At 43.7% G+C, this 7865-nt stretch overlaps 1 pseudogene; it reads left to right on the top strand.

Moving 5' to 3' along the window:
• The first annotated feature begins 829 nt into the window (after window positions 1–829).
• On the top strand, window positions 830–7018 carry LOC147004951 (uncharacterized; annotated as a pseudogene).
• The last annotated feature ends 847 nt before the right edge of the window (window positions 7019–7865 follow it).

Here is a 7865-nt window from a genome sequence, read left to right as displayed (position 1 = left end):
CTTGAGTCCTGCATTAAGGGAAGAACAGGATAATCATATGACATGGAATTAGAATGGGACCAAGGAGAGAGAGGAAGGGAAGGAAATAAGGGGGTGGGGGCAAGTATAAGGTACTGAAAGGGAGGAGAGAAAAGTACAAAGGGCCAGGAAAAAAAAAGAGTATGGAAAAAAAGGGTCAGGAAATTGAACAAAAATATGTAGGGGTTGGGAGGTAGGGAACAGAGGATAGCCTTTGTGGCTCTCAGACATCAGGGAATCGTGAGGCTCCCAAGACACAAAGGGGATGACCTTAGCAGAAATGCACAGAGAAGGGGAAGATAAAACCTGTAGAGACCACCTCCAGAGGATAGGTGTGCCTCTGCCCACCCCCACCCCGATATTGCCCTCTGCCAAGGGTTGGTGTCACCCACCCATCTCAAAATTTTTAACCCAGAAATGTTTCTGAGCAAAGGAAGAACAGGGACAAGAAATGGGGCAGAGGCTGAAGGAAGGGCCGTCCAGGGACTGCCCTACCTGGGGATCCATCCTGTCTGCAGAAACCAAACCAGATACTGTTCTTGTTGTCAAGAGGCACTTGCAGACAGGAATCTCAAGTGACAGTTCTTTGGGAGGTCCAGCCAGCAACTGACAGTTGGAAGCAACCATTAGATTGAGCTCACAGAACTCCTTGTGGGAGCTTGGGGAAAAGCTGGAAGTGCAGAGGGGGTTTACAACTCTATTGGAAGAACAACATCTGCTGGCAGGACCACCCAGTGCTCCTGGAGACTAGACCACAAACCCAGGAGTTTATAAGGAGGGAGCTATAGCTGCAGATACATTGTAACAGAGGATGGCCTTGCTGAAAGCAATGGGAGGGGAGGCCCTTGGTCCTGGAGAGTTTTGATACCCTAGTGTAGTTGTTAAAGCAGTAGGGAAGGAAAGGTTGGGTGTGGGAAGGAGCACCCTCATCCAGGCAAAGGGGAGGAGGAGAGGGCAGATATTGTTTCAGGGTTTGGTGGAGGGGTATGAGATGTAATCGAATGGAATAATTAATATATAATTTTTAAAAAACACACATATTCCAGGCATTTCTTTTTAAGAATGAAGACTCAGGAGCCAGCTCAGAGAGTCAGGAAAAGCACCCAGCTGACCTTCCTACTCTGCTGACCTCCCAGAAGGAACACATTCTTTATCCCTCTCCACACTGTCTTAAATATCCTTTAACTTAAAGACCTTCCTTTGGTTTAGTTATTTTCATTCCCTTTCAACTGGTTAATTCTTCTGCCTCTTGAACTGGAGTTGACTTTATTTTTTCTTCCAATAAAGGTGTGTGCTACACCTGAGCCAGACAAGAATGTTCAGCAAACAGAAAGCTCTTGGGTTAAAAGTCTGTGCTAGGGATGAGCTACACCATAAAAAGGGTTTTGGTTAGTTTGTTTTAGTTTTCATTTTTGTTTCTTTTTTTTTTTTTCAGAAAATAGCACAATCTTGGGGTTTATAATGGGATCAAATATTGTGCATCAGAATTCAGCAATGTTCCCACCCTTATATTATCAAGCTCTCTGACAGTGCTCTGGTTGTTTCTAGGCGTGTCTGAGTGCATCATCATGGGCATACCAGGATCCTAAGGACATCAGAATTGGGCTTTTGAACCTGTTGCACATGGCCAACAGGGACCTAAAAAGCACCAAGGAGACAACTGATCCTCATCACTAGGGATAAATCCCTCATCCCTCTTGTAACATAATTTACTGCAAGGTGTCACCATTCCTGACCATGGCTCATTGTCCTATGTGCTGCTGAAAGGAAGGGTTCCTGTCCAGGGTTCACCCAACAAACCACAGAAACACTGAACTCAGTTAAACAATGTTCCACAAAGCTCTATATAGGACCCATTCAATTCAGAGTCACTATGCACTGTTATAACTAAGATGGCCTGATCAGACCTTATCACTTCACATGTGCTCCTTTTGGTTTTATTTTGTTTTTTTGTTTGTTTGTTTTCCTTTATAAGTTAACAAAGATTGATGTCTGGAGCCATGGCTCAGCACCCAAGACGTCAGCATACTCAAACTCGTGTGATTTCTCAGTAGTTTTTAATGGCTCCTTTGATGATTGAAGAAATTGTAAGGTAGGATGAGACATTTCTCAGAAAGGTTTGGAAGGGAAACACTCTGTTAGATACATAGAAATTACTTAGGCAATGCCAATCAAGACTGGACAAACCCTGGCTTTGGAAGGAGGATGTGTTCAATGGCTGTGTCCCAGGAAATGGGTATCTGTTTGTGGAACATTGTAAGATTAACAAATGTCATTCAGAACATAGCAGGATGTGATCACCAGGACCTTCCTCTGAGTCAAGTTATTTTTCTATATCAGTGATTGGCAGGCTTATTACTGCAACAATCTGAAATAGGGGGTGGACAGATAACAAAATGGCTGTAGCTATACTGGCAGGTATACACCTCAGCTTCCTGTCAGTACAGGGAGAACAGTAGCGGGGAGGCAAAGGTTATAGCCCATGACATCAGCAATCCCTTCTTGGAAAAATCTATTGTCTCCTGGAGAGTTCTTGGCATCTCCTGTGATGTCACCAGTGTTGTAGCAACAATCTCACTTAGGATTCTCACTCAGTGTATAGCCACTAAGTTGGTGAACATGTTTTCTCAACTCTGCCATCTTTTTGGGAGATCCAGTGTGGATCGGAGAGAGGCCAGAGGGAGGAGGGAGGATGCTGGCCTTCCATCTGAGAGTAATGAAGGACTAAGGAGGTGGACTTGGAGAATTTGGCGTAAGTCCTGGGAAGTGGATGTTGAGCTCCCTGGAAGGGGTGGCCTGACATGGCCTTTCTACTAATGGGGCACAGGAACTGGAGTCTCTGGGTAGCAAAAGAATTTAATAATTATCAAAATTCTTGAACATCAAGGATTTCAGAACATTACTTTCTCCATCCCCTAAGCAGGAGTTGGCAAGGCCAAAACTGTTATGCTAAGAAGTATTTACATTCACTGAGGATTGTGGGTGTTACATGGGGACGCAATGAGACCATCAGGAGTCACAGAGTGTCTAACCTATGCCCTTTTAGGGAAGGGCATGACTCTATTTCACTCTCAGGGTTCTTTAACTTCAGTGGCTATTTGGGAGTAGTATGATAGAGAGAATTGTGCTCCAGGCCATGACCTCATGTTCTCAGAATGACTCTGAGATCCTGTCCATGACGGTTCCCATTTTACCTTTCTTTATTACGAGTTGTGAGTGGCAGGCATTTCTATACTGTAACCACAGACCTGTCAGAGTGGATACACCCAGACAGAGAAGGGATCCTATTGCTACTTCTTGGGTGTTTGGTGTTTCAGTAGGGGCAATTGATAGCATTTTGACCATGTGGTCCCACTGCATGACTTTTGAAGCCCAAGTCCTGAGTCTAGCATAAATGGGTAGGAGATCTGAGCATCTCCAAGCACTAAAGTACTTGAGAATAGTGATTTTACCATCTGACTTGTGAAACCACAGGAATAATGGCTCTGAAGCCAAATTGCACTCTGTTCAGCTGATAATCATCCTGAGTAAGCCATCTCTCTGGTAATAATAAGCATGTTTAGGGAGATAGAGGAAACACCTGTCTGTTTACATCTCCTGGTCTCTCTAGAATACTGGTAGAACTTAGACCCACTGTGGAGGCCTCTCAAGCCCAGACCAAAGGCTTTCTGGTGTCACTAGTTTCCAGGCATGGTCTCTCTCTTGGTGGTCTGCCTACACTCTTTGAATTCTCACATGAAAGTATTTTTGTATTCTTCTACCTAAAGGGGCTGGAAGACACACATCATCCACTGCACCTGACCTAAGCAAGAATGAGTTCAAAAAGGAAAAGGAGAGGCTGACCACAGAGCTGCAGCTCCTTATCCAGAAGAGAAATGAGCAGAGTGATCACCTGAACGCTTTCAAAAAGAGATCCAACTACAAGAGGTATGCATTGCTCCAAACCCTGTGGTGTCAGTCTGGGGTCTTCAATGTCAGTCTCATCTTATCCTTTAAAGAAGGTGGGTTCTATGAAGCTGTACCACCAGATCGTCCCTAGGCCCAACCTCATGTCCATGCATGCTTCATATTGGAGAGGCAGAACCTGAAGCTTGATCAGGAGGGAGATGAGAAATGGACTCTTCTGCTTCCTCCAGTGGAAAAGAAGGTCTTGTATTCTGAATGAAGAATTCAGGGATAGAGGCAGTGGAGAGTGAGTTCTCAGCATGCATTTGGAAAGCACTTGACAGGATGTGGCTTTGTGAGGTTCTAGGTGATGTGAGTTTATGGTGAGTGTTTGTACTTGCCTGGCAGGTGACTGAGTGCTGGAAGCTCCTTGTAGTATCTAGAGGGGCCTGGTCCCACATTTTCCTTCTCAGTGCATGTCTAGAAGGCCTGAGGCTCATTCCTGTTCCTCTTTGTCTATGTGCCTTATACTGAAAGACATTAATGCTGCATATATTTCTTTTGCATCTCATTGTGCTCCTTGTTTCTGTCTCTGTCTCTCATTCTCTGACTGTTTCCTTTTCTCCTCCTTATGTGTGTGTGTGTGTGTGTTCAAGTGTGTGCGTCTGTGTGTGTGCACATGTACCTACGTGTTAATGAGTTTTGTGTGTTTAATTTTCCCTCAAAACTTGGGAACCTATGGGATCTGTGTTTTGACTTGAGGATTTATTTTCATAACAATTTCAAGGTGATGTTAGTGCTGAAGTCTCAGAGCTCCTACTTTATTCAACACTCTTCTTTGCCTATGTGGTCGTAGTTGTCCACACACTTGTATCTCTTGGGCATATTATAAAGCTGTGGTGATGTCTGATCACATCTCCAGGGTTATGTTTAAGGTCTGTTTCTATGTTATAAGTTATTCAGGATTTACCACCCCAGTTGTGAAAACAGAAAAAATGTAATCACAGGTTTCTGGTGGGCAAAGACCTGTGGCCTAGGATCTTGAGAACATAGCTGGTTAGACTGCAACATCCAACCCTACTGAGTGAACACAGGGAGCCAGGGAACCCTCCATCTTGATGCTTAGCTTCTGCTGTCCTGGACCAGGATAACAAATTTTCAAAGCTGAAGATCATCCCAGTATATAGAATTCAGAATGTGCTTTCCATGGCTGGGGTAGTCCAGCACTCAGCCTGAGAAATGTGTTCCTAAAAGCCCATGTTCATGGAGTTCTTTCTTCCTAGGACCAAGCCCTTGGAGAAGATAAATCCATTCTATGAACAACTGATATCAGAGAAGAACCAGATCCTGTCCTCTCAGTCCAAGTTAGAGAAGGGGATATTTGAGGCCCAACAGAACATCCAGGAGCTCATTAAGTGGAAATTCTACTTTATGTAAGTACCATTTAGCAAGCCAATCAACAGTGGAATGGCAATTTCTGCCTTCCTTGGGTTATGGACTGGAGAATCTGCTGTTCTGCTTCTATCCCTTCTGCTTTTAGGCATCAGTGTGCCTTGGGATATTAGACTCAGTTTTCATAAATCCGTAAGAGACTCTTACCCCTCCCAGCATTGTCCAGGCATCCTTAGAAGCCTCTCAGTAGAAGAGTGATTGTGCATAGTCATTATGCAGTACTGAGAGCCTGGTTCTCAGGCAGTGTTTTAGAGAGCTGAGTGTGACATAACACAAGGATAGAATGCCCTCCCTTTGATTCTGCTGATCTACTCTGATGCTGTTTGCACCCTACTAATTGATGTTGCCCTAGTGCATTGGGCAGTCAATGATAGATGGAGATCCCTCTTTCTTTTGGAGAGACATGGACCCTCATTGTTGTTCAGGCTGTATTAATAATTTCTTCTTCCCTGAAATGGCTGTTTGCTGTTTGTACAGCTGTCATGGATTTATTGAGATGGATTGTATTAGGTCTTCATGGGAACCAGGATCCTGGTGGGGTTAATGGGCCTATACCTAAGAATGAGAGGAGGAGGCTGCAGGATCTTACTATGCAGAGGGTGTTTCCAGGAACATACACAGCCAGATCATGATGGAAAAGAAGAATCTTACCAAGATGTCCGTCACACTGGAGCAAGAGAGCAAGGAAGTACAGATTGATTGGGCTCTCATTGAGAAATATTTGGTTGACTTGAACCTGAATGGACGAACAGGAGCAGACCAGCAACCATGAGACCCAACAACTTCAGGTAGGGACAAACAGCTCAGTCAGGCTAATGCTGTCTGACACCATTTGCCCCATTGGATTAATCTTTGCTTTCCCCTACTGCTTTTCTAACCCACACTCTTAACCAGCCACCCACCTCATGGAATGTAGTTGTTCACTGCTCTTTTTATACACACATATACTGGGAAGTTAGCCTCTTGTGAGAAACTGAATCATTGGCAAGTGTACCTTGCTGCACTGCTTTAATATGAAGTCTAGAAAAGGTGACAGATGAATTATATACCACATTTGTGCATGTGTTCATGAGAAGTGGGATGATATGCAGAGTTTTGAGCAGCATCTAGGTCCTGGGACAGAGGTCATGCAAGGGTCATGTGACTTGAGGTGGGAAGAACCTTCCAGGGTTAAAATTGAAATGCAAATATCAAATGAATGCTTCTCATGGTCATTAATCTGGGGGGCATGTGGGCTACTCCTTTCTTCTTGCAATCCAATGAGGTCTCTTCCTGTTGCCCAATTCTTGGTTTGCAAGCATAGAAGTCTGAGTGACAGCTTGCCAGTCTTAGTGTTTGTGAGTGTTGTTTAACATTTTGCCCTGCATGTATATAACAGCAATGGTTTCAGTTAATAGATCAGTGTTAACTGTCCTGTTGAGGTGGTGGGCGACAGCAGTCAGACAGCTGATATTTAGGTCTCCACCAAGCTTGTGTCTTAAGAACTGCCTTCCTCTCCTAGGACTCAGAGACTCCAGCAAGAGCTGAAATGTGCACATCCCAGGAAGAGAGCCTCCTGCAGAATGAGTTTCCACCTCAGGAGCCCCATGCTGAACTCCATCCCCAACGTCCCCAATCTACCTTGGATGAATATTATTACATTCAGTACATTTATGCAGTGTGAATAGGAGAAAGCCAGTGAGCCAGCTGATTCAGGGTGTTATTCCCTTTCCTGTTCTGGCAACACCCCTTGAGAGACATCTAAGGTGACTGCCCGTCCAACAGCAGTCAAAGTGGAGATACAGCCTGTAGGTCTGTACTTCTTAATATGCAGTGAAAGGGTGCTGATGTAGAATCATTTTCTGTTCATTTTGGTTAAAGTTTTGCTCTTTATTGTTTTATTCTTTTTTTAGGTTTTGAGGAATTATATGTTCCTGTTTGGTTTTCATGGTTAGATTTTTCTTTTATCTCTTTTTAGTAATTGTACTTTTAAAGCCTGTTTATTAAACATTTTATTTCTTATAAATAAAAATTGATTTACAACTCTTGACTCTTAAGTCCATCTTCCTTATTCAGGTTTCCTCTCCCCTCCTGTAAACCTAGAACCCACAACCAGAGATGGATCTATGTAAGTGTCAGGCAGCCTGGGCTACAGAGTGAAGTCAATGTCACCAAGGGGTATATAAGAAGATGGTCTCTTGTGGATATATGTGGCTTACTCCATGGAAACACACTTTATGCTGCAATCAGTTCCACACTGTATCCATGCTGCTATGTAGTCTCCTACACCTAAATTATAGCACTCTATAACACACATTCATGACTGACACTGTGGACCAGATATTGATTAATATACAGTCATTGCTCTAATGCTGCTGAGGAAATAAAAACATTCCCAAAGGAAAAGGAAATTAATCAGGAAGGCCAGAGACATGTGCCTCAGTTTTCCTTGCACTACAGCATCAGTGACAACCACACAATAGAGAAAATGGCTTTCCTTGTCAGGCTTTGAAATATCTTTTGGTAGATGA

This window comes from Mus caroli, unplaced genomic scaffold (genome assembly GCF_978045245.1).
Source record: "Mus caroli unplaced genomic scaffold, Mus_caroli_1 scaffold_4, whole genome shotgun sequence".
Lineage (NCBI taxonomy): Eukaryota > Metazoa > Chordata > Mammalia > Rodentia > Muridae > Mus > Mus caroli.
This window is presented reverse-complemented; position numbering and strand designations above follow the sequence as displayed.